Source organism: Malaclemys terrapin, chromosome 5 (genome assembly GCF_027887155.1).
Source record: "Malaclemys terrapin pileata isolate rMalTer1 chromosome 5, rMalTer1.hap1, whole genome shotgun sequence".
NCBI classification, from domain to species: Eukaryota; Metazoa; Chordata; order Testudines; family Emydidae; genus Malaclemys; species Malaclemys terrapin.
Genome location: NC_071509.1, coordinates 2,893,734 through 2,910,035, shown reverse-complemented (window position 1 = coordinate 2,910,035; position 16,302 = coordinate 2,893,734). Strand labels below are relative to the sequence as shown.

General features: G+C 51.2%; 1 protein-coding gene across 2 annotated transcripts in view; it reads right to left on the bottom strand.

Moving 5' to 3' along the window:
- SIGLEC1 (sialic acid binding Ig like lectin 1) overlaps window positions 1-14,768 on the bottom strand; it is a 67,643-nt gene extending 52,875 nt beyond the window's left edge. Inside the window, exon 1 of one of the 2 annotated variants that reach the window (XM_054030804.1) lies at window positions 14,673-14,768. The gene's annotated coding sequence lies outside the window, so the exon portion shown is untranslated. Of the gene's footprint in view, window positions 1-10,693; window positions 10,816-14,672 lie in introns of those variants that run through there. The other variant, XM_054030802.1, reaches the window with a different exon arrangement.
- Between the last annotated feature and the right edge of the window lie 1,534 nt (window positions 14,769-16,302).

The following is a 16,302-nucleotide window of genomic DNA, read 5'->3' as shown; positions in this document are numbered from 1 at the left end:
GTGCTTCCCTACTCCACCACCCGTCCCGGGCTACCTTGGCAGTTATCCCCCTATTTCTGTGACTAATTAATAAAGAATGCATGAATTTGAAACAACAATGACTTTATTGCCTCTGCAAGCGGTGATCGAAGGGGGGAGGGGAGGGCAGTTGGCTTACAGGAAAGTAGAGTGAAGCAAGGGGGCAGGTTTTCATCAAGGAGAAAAAACAGACCTTTCACACCGTAGCCTGGCCAGTCATGAAACTGGTTTTCAAAGCTTCTCTGAAGTGCAGTGCACCCTGCTGTGCTCTTCTAATCGCCCTGGTTTCTGGCTGTGCATAATCAGCAGCCAGGCGATTTACCTCAACCTCCCACCCCGCCATAAACATCTCCCCCTTACTCTCACAGATATTGTGGAGCACACAGCAAGCAGTAATAATGATGGAAATATTGGTTTAGCTGAGCTCTAACCGAGTCAGTAAACTGCACCAGCGCACTTTTAAATGTCCAAAGGCACATTCCACCACCATTCGGCACTTGCTCAGCCTATAGTTGAACAGCTCCTGACTACTGTCCAGGCTGCCTGTGTACGGCTTCATGAGCCATGGCATTAAGGGGTAGGCTGGGTCCCCAAGGATAACTATAGACATTTCAACATCCCCAACAGTTATTTTCTGGTCTGGGAAGAAAGTTCCTTCCTGCAGCTTTTGAAACAGACCAGAGTTCCTGAAGATGCGAGTGTCATGTACCTTTCCCAGCTATCCCATGTTGATGTTGGTGAAACGTCCCTCGTGATCCACCAATGCTTGCAGCACCTTTGAAAAGTACCCCTTTCAGTTTATGTACTTGCTGCCTTGGTGCTCCGGTGCCAAGATAGGGATATTCGATCCATCTATTGCCCCACCACAGTTAGGGAATCCCATTGCAGAAAAGCCATCCACTATGACCTGCACATTTCCCAGAGTCACTACATTTGGTAGCAGCAGCTCAGTGATTGCATTGGCTACTTGGATCCCAGCAGCCCCCCACAGTAGATTTGCCCACTCCAAATTGATTCCCGACTGACAGCTAGCTGTCTGGCATTGCAAGCTTCCAGAGGGCTATTGCCACTTGCTTGTGAACTCTGAGGGCTGCTCTCATCTTGGTATTCTTGCGCTTCAGACCAGGGGAAAGCAAGTCACAAAATTCCATGGAAGTGCCCTGACGCATGCGAAAGTTTCGCAGCCACTGGGAATCATCCCAGATATGAAACACTATGCGGTCCCACCAGTCTGTGCTTGTTTCCTGGGCCCAGAATCAGCGTTCCACGGCATGAACCTGCCCCATTACTGCCATGATGTCCAAATTGCCAGGGCCTGTGCTTTGAGAGAAGTCTGTGTCCATGTCCTCATCACTCTCGTCACCACGCTGCCATCGCCTTCTCGCCTGTTTTTGCAGGTTCCGTTGCTGCTTATACTGCAGGATAATGCACGAGGTGTTTACAGTGCTCATAACTGGTGTGGTGATCTGAGCGGGCTCCATGCTTGCTGTGATATGGCGTCTGCAGGAGAGCAGAGTGGCAGCGGAACTGTGACGATGGTTTGCAGCCCTACTGCACCGTCTGCTGCCAGCAGCACCCAGGACACAACAGTGGCGGCTGAGTTGAGCGGGCTGCACGCTTGCCGTGGTATGGCGTCTGCGCGGAAAAAAGGCGCGAAACGATTGTCTGCTGCTGCTCTCATGGAGGGAGGGGCTACTGACGACATGTACCCCAAACCACCCGCAACAATGTTTTTGCCCCATCAGGCAGTGGGAGCTCAACCCAGAATTCCAATGGGCGGCAGAGACTGCAGGAACTGTGGGATAGCTACCCACAATGCAGCACTCCGAAAGTCGACGCTAGACTCGGTACTGTGGACACACTCCGCTGACTTAATGCACTTAGTGGGGACACACACAATCGACTGTATAAAATTGCTTCCTAAAAAAATTGACTTCTATAAATTTGACCTAATTTTGTAGTGTAGGCATACCCTTACCCTCATTTAATTCTTTATTGATCAACTCCTGTAGCAGTCACTCCATTATCCTGCCCAGGATCGACATCAGGCCAACAGGTCTATAATTACGTGAGTCATCTCTATATTACTGGTCTGGACTTTGTTCTGCTTGCACATTATAAATGGGATCAAGTCATGACCACTTGTACCTAAGCTACCGTTCATTTTTAGTTCTGTGATCAGCTCCTCTTTACCTGTCAAGACGTGAGCTGATAAAGATTTCCCCTGGGTTGGCCGCAGCACCCCTTCCTGCCCTTAACATTTGGAAGTTAATATTCAGGCAAAAGATGGGAAAGGAGAGGGAGGCACCGAAGACAAAGCTGGCACAAGCCGACTAGTTACGTTGAAAGTGACGTGAACGGTGCTTTGTAAATGCCAGGTGGCTAGTTTAAGGGGGCATTTGGGAAGCACACCTGGGTCAGGTGAAGGAAAGACGCGGGGAGACTGCACTGCCTGGGAAGGGGCGGCGATGTCACCGATCGTGGTTATTTGAGTCTCTTGAACATTCTTAATATCGAACCGCAAGTACGGTCAGTTACCTGGCTGTGCCGTTTAATCATCAAGAGGCTGTTCGTGATCGTGGCGACGAGCCTGGAGGCTCCAGCTGCCCCAGACCCACACCGCCATGTCCTGCAGCCCACACGCCTGTCAGGGGCTTCAGACTCCGGGCACCTCGACGAGCACAGCTGGCCCCGAGAGAAGCTGTCTGCTTGACAGCACCGCCTGATGGGCTGAAGGAGTCAGCGGGTCGATACTTAAGGTCAGTAGCAGCAGCAGTTCAGTGGCTGCTCAATGCTCTCTAGCCCGCAGCTGGGCCCGGGCCTGTCGCTGCCTCCACCATCTCTAGCCTTGCGCTTGCTCTATCCAGCGTCAGCCTGCACCTGCTCCAGCCCCCAGCTCCTTCCTGACCTCTGGCCCCCAGCCCTGACCCTCCGCTGTGCCTTCTGACTGAAGCCCGGTTAACCCCTGGGCCAGACCGCCCGCCACTCAGTTGCGGACAGCACCTGTTGGGCAATACGGGGTTGGGTGGGACTATGTCACAAGGAAAGAACAGAGAACAGTAGCAGGAATTGCTAGCAGTCTCGCCTGGGTGGCCTCCAGGCGGCAGCAGCACCCGGTTTTCTTCCTAGACCCTTCTGGGCACGTTCCAGAGGGGACTTTTCCATCTGCAAAATGAAGTTCTGGGGAAAGGGAAACTAGTGAATGTACATGACATGGGGGACCACACCCGCTGCACCACAATGGAGCGACTGGCCGCTGTGATTCAAGGCGGCGTGAATTCCATCAAGGGCCTAAATCCCAGGAGCAAAGCTCCCATTCGTCTTGGGCTGCTGGGCCTCAACCCAGGCGTTGGGTTTCCTGGTGCAGATCCTGCAAGCACAGCTCTGCATGGGGAGCGGGACTGGTGCCTAGAACACCACGCTTGGATCTGGGAGGCCTGAGTGCTGGTCCTTCCTCTGCCTCTGACTTGCTAAGTAGCCCTGGGTAACTCACTTTGCTTCCTCGTGCGCCTGTTTCTCCATCTGTAAAATGAGGATAGCAACGTTGCTAACCCCAAGTGCTCAAAATCATGAGTCAGTTCCCCACCCCACAAGTCAGAAGACTGGCTTAAAATCACGAGGTTTAAAAAATGAGAGTTTGGGGGTCTCTTTATTTACCTTCAGGTTTCTGAGCCTTCAGGGCACTTGGATCACGTTTTCCACCTTTGCTCCACAACTGGCCGGGCTAGGAAATTATTTTGTCTTTTACGGGGCAATCTCAGCTTTCATTGAACTCTCCTGATTCCAGGAGCTGGGGCTTTAAGGAAAAAAAAACCCACCAAATACCGCGAGACTGGTGATAAATTCATGCAAGCCGGCAACGCAGGCTTTGTCAGACTGGCTCACACCCACGGGCCATCTACTCCAGTAGCCCATCTCGGACAGTGCCCCACACACGATGCTGCAGAGGAAGGTATAACAGGGTCATTAGTTACACCGGGGTAACGCACTTGCAGTGCTTGGAAAATACCAGACACTGAGATGAAACCAACAAACAAACCGTGATGCCATTTCTAGCCCCGTCATTAAACATGTGCTGCTGTGTGATGTTGCCTATGAATATTTGTGCATGGTTTTTTTATGCGCTGCAGACTCTCTGTTGTCCAGTGGGCTTTGGATTCTGGGTCTGAGCAACATCTGGTGGCAGGTCTTTAGAGATGTCCCAGGGAAAGGTGGGCGGCTGTGGTGCTGGTGCAATGGCTGGAGCAGGGAGCTGGTAGCCCCGAGTGACAACCCCAGTTCTACCACTGGCTTGGCTAAGATCCCACCGTGAGTCATGGAACCGCAGGGACTGGAGGAGAAAGAGACTGGCTCCAGCGATGCTGTGGGGGGAGGCCTGGGCTGGATTAGCTCCTGGTGGAGTCGGTGTGTCTGTGTTTCGTCGAAGGTGGCCAGCAGCACGCTGCCTACGCTGGGGTCTGGGAAGCTGGGGTTCGGGGAAGCCAGAGAGAAAGTGGCCCAGTACGGCGGTAAGCAGCGGGGTGCCAGTATGGTGAACGGCCGGGAGGTGCCGTGTCAGTTCATGCAGGAGGATTCGTGCAGCCCTTTAGGAGAAGATGCCACGGCTAGTGGAAATTCCCAGTCTAGTGCTGCAATCAGAGCAGTGGGGAGATGTGGTTGGGCAAGGGCTGCTTTCTGCTGATTCCTGGGAGGACTTTGGAATGGTTTGCATTCCGCGGCGATAAGGGGCCCGGAGAGCGTCTCAGGAATTCAGGGGAGGGGATCTGTGCTGGAGAAGAGCAAGAATCAGCCAGAGCTTCCATCCTGCATGGCAGAAATGCACCTGGGCCCCTCCCTCCATGGGAATTCTCTGCTGAAGGGAGAATAACTCTTAGCTTAGAAACCTGGCTCCTCTGGGGCGGGACACAAATCCGGAGGCCCTGATCACTTACAGCGAAGGAGAATAATAACAATGACACTGTGTGGAGGCCACTCAGATGCCTTCACCTGGGATGCAGTGTCCCCTTCCAGCCACCCTGTCTCAAAGGCCAGCGGAGAAATAAAGGCGGTTTCCAGAGCAGCGCTGGAAACGATTAGAGGCCATTATTAGTTACTAGGTACAAACCCAGGACAAAAAGACAGTCTCCGCCCCAAAGCGCTCGCAGTCTAATCGGGAGAGACTGGGCCCAGTTTGCTCTGGCTGGTCGGGAATTTTTCGGCAGAATGTCTTTTCATTGGAAAAAAACGATTCGTCAAAACTGGCACTTTGTGTGGAAACCCAGCGGTTTGGATGAAACTTTGTTTCTCAGGTCCAGGCTGAAGTCTCTGGTCGACGCCAGCGAGGGAGAACAGGTTACTGAAGAATGGCCAATAGTCTGGTGGCTAGGGCATGCTCAGGGACTGTGGGGACCCAGGTTCAAATCTGTGCTTGCTCTGATTCTCTTTCCCTTGCCCAGTGGAGATGGGTAATTGTTTATACAAGGGGCAGCAGCGCCAGCAGGTGAAAATGACTGTGATGTTATTGACATAAACTGGGACCGTATAGATCATTGTTGCAACCAAGGTCCTGTAGTGGCACCCAAATCTTGTATAAAGGGGGTCAAATGGGGTGTCTAGGACAAGGTTATGGTTTACTGGTTATGATTATGCTGTCTATATGTGTGTATCAGTTTTGTAGTCGAAGTTATGAATATTGGCTCTATACTGTCTGTATTTCAAACTTCTGCTATGCTTCTGGGTGACATCCCAGACAAGCTGAGATTAGCTCTGCCTAGCCTGCTTGATGGCCCATTAAGGACCATCAGCTATACAATGGACCCATTGAGAGAAGGCAGATACGCCTTGTAACTCAGCAAAGTATGCAGGGACTGGCCCATGTGACTCCAGGCTCCATCTTGCTGTAATTTTCCACAGTAAGAACAAAGAGGTGTTCTTACACCTGGAAAAGACTATATAAGGCTGATGCCTCATCTCCATCTGGTTTTCAATCCTGCTTCTTACCTCTGGAGGGACTTTGCTACAAACTGAAGCTCTGAACAAAGGACTGAGGACCCATCCCGGCTGGGGATGTATTCCAGAGACTTGATTTGAACCTGCAGTTTATTCCATCGCCGCTGCAAGCCTGAACCAAGAACTTTGCCATTACTGTATGTAATTGATTCCACTTAACCAATCCTAACTCTCATCTCTATCTTTTCCTTTCATGAATAAACCTTTAGATTTTAGATTCTAAAGGATTGGCAGCAGCGTGATTTGTGGGTAAGATCTGATTTGTATATTGACCTGGGTCTGGGGCTTGGTCCTTTGGGATCAGGAGAACCTTTTTCTTTTACTGGGGTATTGGTTTTCATAACCATTTGTCCCCATAACGAGTGGCACTGGTGGTAATAATGGGAAACTGGAGTGTCTAAGGAGATTGCTTGTGAGACTTGCGGTTAGCCAGTGGGATGAGACTGAAGTCTTAGTCTGGCTGGTTTGGTTGGCCTTAGAGGTGGAAAAACCCCAGCCTTGGGCTGTAACTGCCCTGTTTTAGCAATTTGTCCTGAGTTGGCACTCTCAGTTGGGTTCCGCCAGAACCGCATTGTCACAATGACTAATAGCTCAGTGATCAGTGTAGGGATCCCCAGAATTCTTGCTTCCTGGCCAGCCCTGCTGTTTACCTCTGGCCTTGTCTACTCTGAAAAGATTTGCTGCTTTCGCTATCCTGCTCTAGTTAAAGCAGCCACCCACCCTCCCCATACAGATACAGATACAGTTATACTGGCAGTGGAGAGCGCTACATCCCGTAAAGCGGCTATAAAGAGCTGGGCCAGGCTGTACGAACCCCGCACTAGACAGGAAGGGACTGTGGGCTGGAGCCATCCCGCCCTGCTGCAGCTGCAAGGCATGTTGGGATTGGAGGAAGGGTTCAAACGGGGGGAGGCCCAGCTCAGTAGGAGGTGGTTTGGGGAGGACTGACCTAGGGTGACCAGACAGCAAGTGTGAAAAATTGGGACGGGGGTGGGGGGTAATAGGAGCCTATATAAGAAAAAACCCCAAAAATCGGGACTGTCCCTATAAAATCGGGACATCTGGTCACCCTAGACTGACCCTTGGTTCTCCAGCTCCAGGGGAGAAGCCCAACAAAGCCTGCGTCGTGGCTATGGTCTGTCCGAACTCGCGGAGAGAAAGGCAGGCCAGGCTACCAATGATTACCAAGCTGCTTTCTGGTCAGGACCGGCTCCAGGGTTTTTGCCGCCCCAAGCAGCGGGAAAAAAAAAAAAAAAAGCCGCGATCGCAATCGGCGGCACTTCGGCGGCAGCTCCACCGTGCCATTTTCTTCTTCGGCGGCAATTCGGCGGCAGGTCCTTCCCTCCAAGAGGGACCGAGGGACCCGCCGCCAAATTGCCCCGAAGAGCCCGACGTGCCGCCCCTTCCCCTTGGCCGCCCCAAGCACCTGCTTGCTGGGCTGGTGCCTGGAGCCGGCCCTGTTTCTGGTGGTGGCCAGAGGAGTGGGGCTGGCTTGTGGCTCGCCGAAGGAAGAGATGGCTTGTTTGGGGCTGGTTGTTCGCTCCCTTGTCCTCAGGTGTAACTCCAGAGACGCTGGTGACAGTGTAAAGGGACCTTGGTGAAGTTTCATTTACTGCTGTGAACTGCCTTTACGGGCTGATTTACTCATAGACTCATAGACTCTAAGGTCAGAAGGGACCATTATGATCATCTAGTCTGACCTCCTGCATGATGCAGGCCACAAAGCCGTCCCAACCCCTTTCCCTTGACTCTGCTGTTGAAGTCCCCAAATCCTGTGGTTTAGAGACTTCAAGTAGCAGAGAATCCTCCAGCTAGCGACCCCCGCCCCGTGCTGCGGAGGAAGGCGAAAAACCTCCAGGGCCTCTGCCAATCTACCCTGGAGGAAAATTCCTTCCCGACCCCAAATATGGCGATCAGTAAAACCCCGAGCATGCGGGCAAGATTCTCCAGCCAGACCTTCATTGGCCATTGATACTATTTACCAGCGATGGCACACTGTTCCTTTGACTAAAATCACGTTATCCCATCAAACCATCCCCTCCATAAACTTATCTAGCTCAATCTTAAAGCCAGACAGGTCCTTCGCCCCCACCGTTTCCCTCGGAAGGCTGTTCCAATATTTCACCCCTCTGACGGTCAGAAACCTTCGTCTAATTTCAAGCCTAAACTTCCCCACGGCCAGTTTATATCCGTTCGTTCTGGTGTCCACATTAGTACTGAGCTGAAATAATTCCTCCCCCTCCCTGGTATTTATCCCTCTGATATATTTAAAGAGAGCAATCATTTATTGAAGTGCCCGCTACTGATTCAAAGTGGCTGTGACATTTTCATTGCTCTCGTGTTTTTCTAAGTTAAGTCAAGGTCTGTGAATGCTCAGCCAAGAGGACATGGGCTGTATATTGGTTCTAATTGGTACTTTTGATTTAGACCCATAGTACAGATCAGCTCAGGTTTATTCCTCCCAGTGCACAGGGCCCAGCCAGGTGGAGGCATTTCCTTTATAAAAGTTAAGGGACTGCGGCAGAGGGGTGGCCAGAGGATTCCCACCTATCCAACATCGCCACTGGGATACTCTGGATCTCCGTCACTGCCGACGACGTCAGGTGCCTGGACACACAGGTGAGTGTTGCCTGCTCCCCGGTAACCCAGGAAGGAGGGGGGAGTGGGGCGGGGGGGTACATTTATGGAATAAACCTGGATACATTCTGTAGTGTTGATTTGAATAATAAGGGACAGGGCTGCAGCTGCACACTAAGGTACTTTGGTGCCTTTCTCTTTTTTGCCTGCTGGCAAATAGGAAAAAAATATTAAAGGTTAAAATTCGAAAGCCTCGCGATTGCTGTAAACAACATGGATGTTTATATCCTTTGGGCTCAGAAATAGGGTGTAAATAGACCTGAGCGGACTTTCTCAGGCAGCTACAGAAGAAACTCATGTTTCTAGAGAAAAAGCGCGGAAAATCAACGTCCGAATAATGTGGTTAACAGAGCACACTATTAAGGACCAACAGTGAATTCAGGTATATATCCAGACTTTTGAGTAGCAATAACACCAGACTCTTTAACAGTGCTTTGTCATCATATAGAGAGTACGTGCTGTAACTGCAGTCAAAACTAGCCCTCCTGCATAACATAAGAACGGCCGTACCAGGTCAGACCAAAGGTCCATCTAGCCCAGTCTCCTGTCTGCTGACAGTGGCCAATGCCAGGTGCCCCAGAGGGAATGAACAGAACAGGGAATCATCAAGTGATCCATCCGGTCGCCCATTCCCAGCTTCTGGCAAAGGGAAGCCATGAACCAGTATAATACACCTCTAATAACGCGACCCGATATAACACGAATTCGGATATAACGCGGTAAAGCAGTGCTCGGGGGGGGCGGGGCTGTGCACTCCGGCGGATCAAAGCAAGTTCAATATCACGCGGTTTCACCCATAACGCGGTAAGATTTTTTGGCTCCCGAGGACAGCGTTATATCGGGGTAGAGGCGGATAACTGAACACTTACAAATGTATTCTTGGAAATGCTAGCCTCGCTGAAGCTTTTCCTTCTTTTCTTCCTCTTTCATTGCTCATTTGGAGAGAAAATAGTTCACAGAGGAGTTGCTTTTCAGTTTCCCCCCAAATTTCCAATTTTTGGGGGCCTTGGAAAAAACACGGAAAAAAATAGTTTTTTTCCCCACAAGTCTGCAGGTTTTTTCCCCGGACCTTCACATCTCTACACGCAGCACCCCTCTCACGTGTATGAACATACCCAAGCGCCCGCATGGGTGTGCAGACTCCCACCCAACACACACTCCCACAAATATTGCCAAGCAGCCAGCTTCCCCATAGCATCCAAATCTCTGCCCCGGGCTCCGGGACTCTAATGATGTGACTATAGACAGAAAGATGTACAGAAAAGGTTGTTACAAGGAGGAGGGAGAAAAATTGTTCTACTTAACCTCTGAGGATAAGACCAGCAGCAATGGGCTTAAATTGCAGCAAGGGAGGTTTATGTTGGACATTAGGAAAAACTTCCTAACTGTCAGGGTGGTTAAGCACTGGAATAAATTGTCTGGGGAGGTTGTGGAATCTCCATCATTGGAGATTTTTTAAGAACAGCTTAGACAAACCCTTGTCAGGGATGGTCTAGATAATACTTAGTCCTGCCATGAGAAGACTGAACTGGACTAAATCAGTGGTTCTCAACAAGAGGTACGCGTACCTCTGGGGGCAGGCAGAGCTCGTCCAGGGGGTAGGTACATCAACTCATCTAGAGATTTGCCTAGTTTTACAACAGGCTACATCAGAAGCACTAGTGAAGTCAGTACAAAGTAAAATTTCATACAATGTCTTGTTTATACTCCTTTATATACGATACACTGAAATGTAAGTACAATATTTATATTCCAATTGATTTATTTCATAACTAGATGGTAACAATGAGAAAGTCAGCAATATTTCAGTACTAGAGTGGCTGGGACACTTTGGTATTTTTATGTCTGGTTTTGTGAGCAAGTCGTTGTTAAGTGAGGTGAAACTTGGGGCTACACAAGACAAATCAGCCTCCGGAAAGGGGGACAGTCGTCTGGAAAGGTTGAGAGCCCCTGGACTAGATGACCTCTCAAGGTCATTCCTACGATTCGATGTTCCTTCCCCTAAACGTGCTTTGCTATTTAAAGCCGTGTCACTGCACATCTTTCTTACCTATCCAGGGAGTCCCAAGCTCATCTGGGGTGCGGCAGGGGTTCCACACAAAACCAGCTGGAACTCGGTGGCTCTGAAACTTTTGTTTTGAGCTTTTCAAAGCTGAAACTCACAATGAAGCTGTAGGAATGTTATCTCCCCTCCACACACACACACCCACACCCCCGCAGGGGCTGGGAAGGGTAGCACAGCCTGGAGAGCTCTGACCGTGGGTAAATATTTTTCTTGGCAGGCAAATGGATGGGAGCCCTCCCATGCGCTCAGCAGAGGAACCCTGGGAGGTTTGCCCGCAGTACGGCTTTGGAGCGAGCGGAGGGTGTGCTTAATCGCGACTCTCTGGGGGAAGGTTGTGCTGAGAAATCAGGGCCCCTGGTGCGCTGATCCCAAGCCCAGCACAGGCAGGAAGGATAATTCCACCCTGCTTCTTCCTCCTTATTGCAAAAGGCTTTTCATCACCGGCGCGTCTCTGGAATGGGCCTGTATCTCCGAACCTGCAGGCGACAGGAGAGGCCGTAGCTTTCCGTCAGTGCATAGACCCCATGAGCTTTAGGGGCCCCACGGCACACCACTGCCTGGCCCTGCTGCCCACTGTGGGTGCTGAGGAGACGGGAAGTGGGTAGATCCCTAGACAAAACCTACCCATCCCGACAGCCCAGAAAAAGTGGTTCTTGAGCCTCTTCCGCTTGAGGCCTGGGCAGAAGTGACGGCAGCTCTCCTGGCTCCAGGACAGCAGCAGTGTTTGTAGCAGGAGGGTTGTGGGATGGATTGAGGGGCATCTGCAGCGGGGAGCCCAGGACTGGGATAGTGGGGGGCGGGAGGGGCAGGCCAAGCTTGCAATGCCTTGCGAGAGCTGCCCATAGGCAGAGCTTGCCCATGGCTGGGGCCTGACACACTCAGCTGTGAGGAACCGCTCTGCGGGTGGCAGGCGACTCGCGCTGGCAGCTGGGCAGATCCCTGTCTCTGGGAGGCCGCCGAGCCGACCAAGCGTCGCCAAGCTCGTTGGTTCATTAGCTGAAGGGACAGGTGGGGCCTGGCCCCTGAGCAGTGTAGACTTGTCTGCGTAATTCTTAACTTGTTCTTTCCCTATTTTAGCCTCCGATCCTACCCCGGTTACACGGATGTTCACTACGGTGGTCGTCCGATCGCCGCTGAGCTGTTTGGTGAAAACGGAACCAAAAAGGGCATTTCGCACTTCGGCCATTGCTGCATTGTGTGTTATGGTTTTTCCCTCCTCGCGCGAAGGCAAAGTGATGTGATCTGAGCCCAGGGCCACGAGGCAGGACTGCTGAGTTCTGAGGGTGGCTCTTACACCGTCACCTGGGCCCAGGTTTTGAAAGGTGTCGCTAATCTGACCTGTTCAAGTTTTGGAGCCATAACTTGACATGCTTAGGGCTTGATTTTCAGAAGTGCTGGGCACTCGCAACGCAACGGGCGTGGGCAGGGGTGTCCGGGATGGTCTAGATAATACCTAGTCCTGTCTCCATGCAGGGGGCTGGACCTGATGACCTCTCGAGGTCCCTTCCAATCCTACGATTCTGTGATTTCTATGATTCTGCTGGGAGGTTATTGCTAAGCCGGTTCTTCAGGCGAGTGACCAATTTGACATCAACACGCTGCCCCCAGCGCTGCTAGCTTCAGCGCTGCCCTTTCAGTGTGTCTACACTCGAACCGCTCCCCCGCTCCGAGCCTTTCCTGCACAAACGGCGCCTCCGGCACGACTCTCCTGGGTCCAGCCTGCTCGCAGCTGAAGGAATACGGTCTAAAGTCCACAGGTAGTTGCAAGTGTCGCTCCAAGACGAAGGGTGTCACTGGGCAACAACGCGGTGGACTCTCCGAAAGTGCCCGCTGTCAAGTGGAGGCACGTGTGTCCGAGGAAGGGGGGGACCTAGGCCGAAGCTGAAGCCACCTGAAATAGGCATCAGTGCTGGACGGGTACAAAGGGTCACGGGGGTACCACTTCATTGGTCTCAGGGACTTATCTGGCCCTCATTGCCCTGAGCACCTCACAATCTTTAGTGGATTTAGCTTCATAATCTCCCCTGGGAGGCAGGGTAGTGCGAGGATCCCCATTGTACAGACGGGGAACTGAGGCACAGACCCTCAAATGTACTTAGGTGCCTAACTCCCATTGATTTCAATACCTTTGAGGATCGGGGGCAAAGTCATAGAACCATAGACTCATAGACTTTAAGGTCAGAAGGGACCATTATGATCATCTAGTCTGACCTCCTGCACAACGCAGGCCACAGAATCTCACCCACCCACTCCTGTAACAAACCCCTGACCTATGTCTGAGCTACTGAAGTCCTCAAGTCATGGTTTAAAGACTTCAAGGTGCTGAGAATCTTCCAGCAAGCCCAGGGTCACACAGGGAGTCTGTGGCAGAGGTGGGAATTTTACCCAGGCCTACCAAGTGCCAGGCTAGCACCCTAATTACCGGACTCTCCTCCTCCTTGATCCATATGCCTCGTCTTCTGAAATCCACTTCTTGGCCTTTCCCCCGGAGACTGAACTCCCGTAGCTAGTCACAGAGTAAACGTAACTGCTCCCCCCACCCCCCACAGCACAGGAGCCTGCCAACATGCCTTCATTCTGACCTAGCCCAATGAACATTGCAACTCTCCTCCCCCTCCTCAGATCTGCAGCGCTAACGGAAGGGACACCCTCCGTCGCCAGACTGCCCCCTACCCCCGCTCCAACCCCGGACACGCTCACCCTCGAAAGCTGAAAACGACTCGAACGAGGCACAGATGCCGACGGGACTGGCTTTCTCATTCTTTTCAAGAGACAGTCGCAAAAACTGTCGACGAAACCCTCTCGATCCCAAATGGCTTTTTGACACAGTGGAAATCGTCACGAACAGTTTCATTTCGGGGGTGATTTACTGGGGTTTCGTCCAACTTTGCAAACCTGAAAGCTTTTCACTCGTGGAACGCCAGAAGTGTTTGATTTTCGAACCCCAACCCCCAAAATATTTTCTGTTTTTCTATGGTCAGAAACATGTTTTGATTTTTTTTGGAGAGGAGGGGGAGGTCGAGTTTAACAAACACCTTTAAAAATTCTGCCATGTTGTTCTGGATTAAAAATGAAAAACACGTGTTTGTCTTTAACCCTTTTTGCAGAAAATAAGACACTTCCCCAAGCAGCTCTATTCGTTTCACGGGGAAAGCTGAGTGGAACGCAAAGCACTCGTTCTCAAAGACACATTCGTTGAGTCTCTGGCCTGGGTCATGCAGGCGGTCAGGCTGGGCGATCAGAATGGAACCTTCTAGCCTTAAATCTATGAATGACTGAAAACGAACAGCAGAAATTGCAACATTGTCCATTGATTCATTCTTTTGTGGTTAAGGCACTGAGCTGGGCTCCAGCAGACCCAGGGTCAAGGCCTCACTTTGCCACAGACTTCCTGTGGGACCTTGGACAAGTCACTTAAACTCTGTGTCTCCGTTCCTCATCTGTAAAAGGGGGTGAGAGTGTTTCCTGTGCCTCTCTTGTCTATTTCAGTTGTAAGCTCTTTGGGGCAGGGACTCACCCCCCTCTGTCTGTGCAGCACCAAGCACACTGAAAATCCAGTCGGGGTTGGGGCTAGAAGCTACTGTAATCGTTACTAATAATCTAAAGAGCTGTTAATAACATAGGCTAGAAAATGGACTATTAATCTAATATAGTTTCTCGGGCCTCTGTCTATACAGATTTCTTGTCTCTGCTCTCTTATGGCCCCCTCACACATTCTCCTTTTGTGGTGGAATTTGCCTGTTTGGTCTCAGTCCAAGGGGCAATTATTGGGAGTGAAATCCGTCCAGCTGTTCTTGAGTTATATGGTTTTTATCTTGACAGGGTCCCTTTAAAAGAAATAACCCCAGAAGCGAGCGCACTGCAGTCGGAGAGGAACTCTGTGGTTGGTTGGGTCCAGAGCTGGGAGGGGGCTGGGGATGAGAGAGGCCCGAAGGCTGAGGAATCCAGGGGGTATAACACTTACCGTAAGAATTTGAAGGCTAAACATTCTGCTTCGAAGGAGGTGCCTGACCCAGGCTGAAATCCATCTCTCCTCCTCCGCTGGCAAAATAAATGCTGTTTCAGACACGTTTGCCTTCGCTGGCGCTTGCTGTGCGGGGAATATGAGCAAGCAGAGGGAAAGGGGAAATACTTTCTAGGGGTCCCAGGGCTGGGAAAGAGATACACATCGGGGGTGCCGGGAGGGAATTCAGGGCTTGTGACAAGCCTGGTGCTGGGATACACGCTCCCTCCTTGGTCACAGGTAGTATCAGAGCCAGATTTCCTCATGCCACCCTGCAACCCTGACCCACCTCTAATGGGGGAGGGGGGAGTCCAGGTTTTGGCATCCCAGGTGGAGCATCCCACAAGAAAGGCCAGTACCGGGGTGGGGGGTTTGCCACATGGTCACCTTTTCCCCAGGAGATCCCCAACCTCCTGTCACCCAGAGCACCCAAGACCCATCTGACACACCAGGGTATAATCCAGATAAACGAGCAGCTGTGTCAGCCCTGTCCTGCAGCCTTGGCTGCCTTCCCATGCCTCGCTGACGTGGCTCCCACCTGGGCCACTCACATAACATAAGAACGGCCAGACTGGGTCAGACCAAAGGTCCATCCAGCCCAGTGTCCTGTCTGCCGACAGTAGCCAGTGCCAGGTGCCCCAGAGGGATTGAACAGAACAGGTCATCATCAAGTGATCCATCCCCTGTCGCCCATTCCCAGCTTCTGCCAAATAGAGGCTAGGGACAACATCCCTGCCCATCCTGGCTAATAGCCATTAATGGTCCTATCCTCCATGAATTTACCTAGTTCTTTTTTGAACCCTGTTATGGTCTTGGCCTTTACTTCATCTTCCAGCAAGGAGTTCCACAGGTTGACTGTGTGCTGTGTGAAGAAATACTTCCTTTTGTTTGTTTTAAACCTGCTGCCTATTAATTTCATTGGGTGACCCCTAGTTCTTGTGTTATGAGCAGTAGTAAACAACACGTCCTTATCTACTTTCTCTACACCACTCATGATTTTATAGACCTCAATCATATCTCCCCTGAGTTGTCTCTTTTCCAAGCTGAAAAGTCCCAGTCTTATTCATCTCTCCTCACACGGAACAACCAAGCAGCCTGCAAACCACAACCTGGGTGTCTGTGTAACTGCCAGCCACACTGGGGTTACACGCTGGCTCTCAGCAACCTGGGTTATACTGCAGAGTGACCCCAGCACCTGCCCAGTCCCAGATTTCCCCCAGAAATGTGTGCCCTGTACTGCCCAGCCCTCTCCTGGACAGGACAGAACATTTTAAATCTATCATTGCTTACAGGGAATAATATGCCAGCTCTTTAGCTCAAATAGTAATTCAGACACACCAGTTTAAACACACTGGATTAGATAAAACAAGTTTCTTAACTATAACGAGATGGATTTTAAGTGAATACACGTAATGAGGCATAAACCTCAGAAATGGTTACAAGACAAATAACGATAAGACGGTTACCAATACCGAACTTAACAAACAATATCAGATTCAAGCAACGTTTCCCCCCACATGCCCTCAGCAGCTGAGCGATCTCCTAGAGTCCAATGAGTTCCTGCTTTGTCACTTCAGGTGCAGTGAATGCG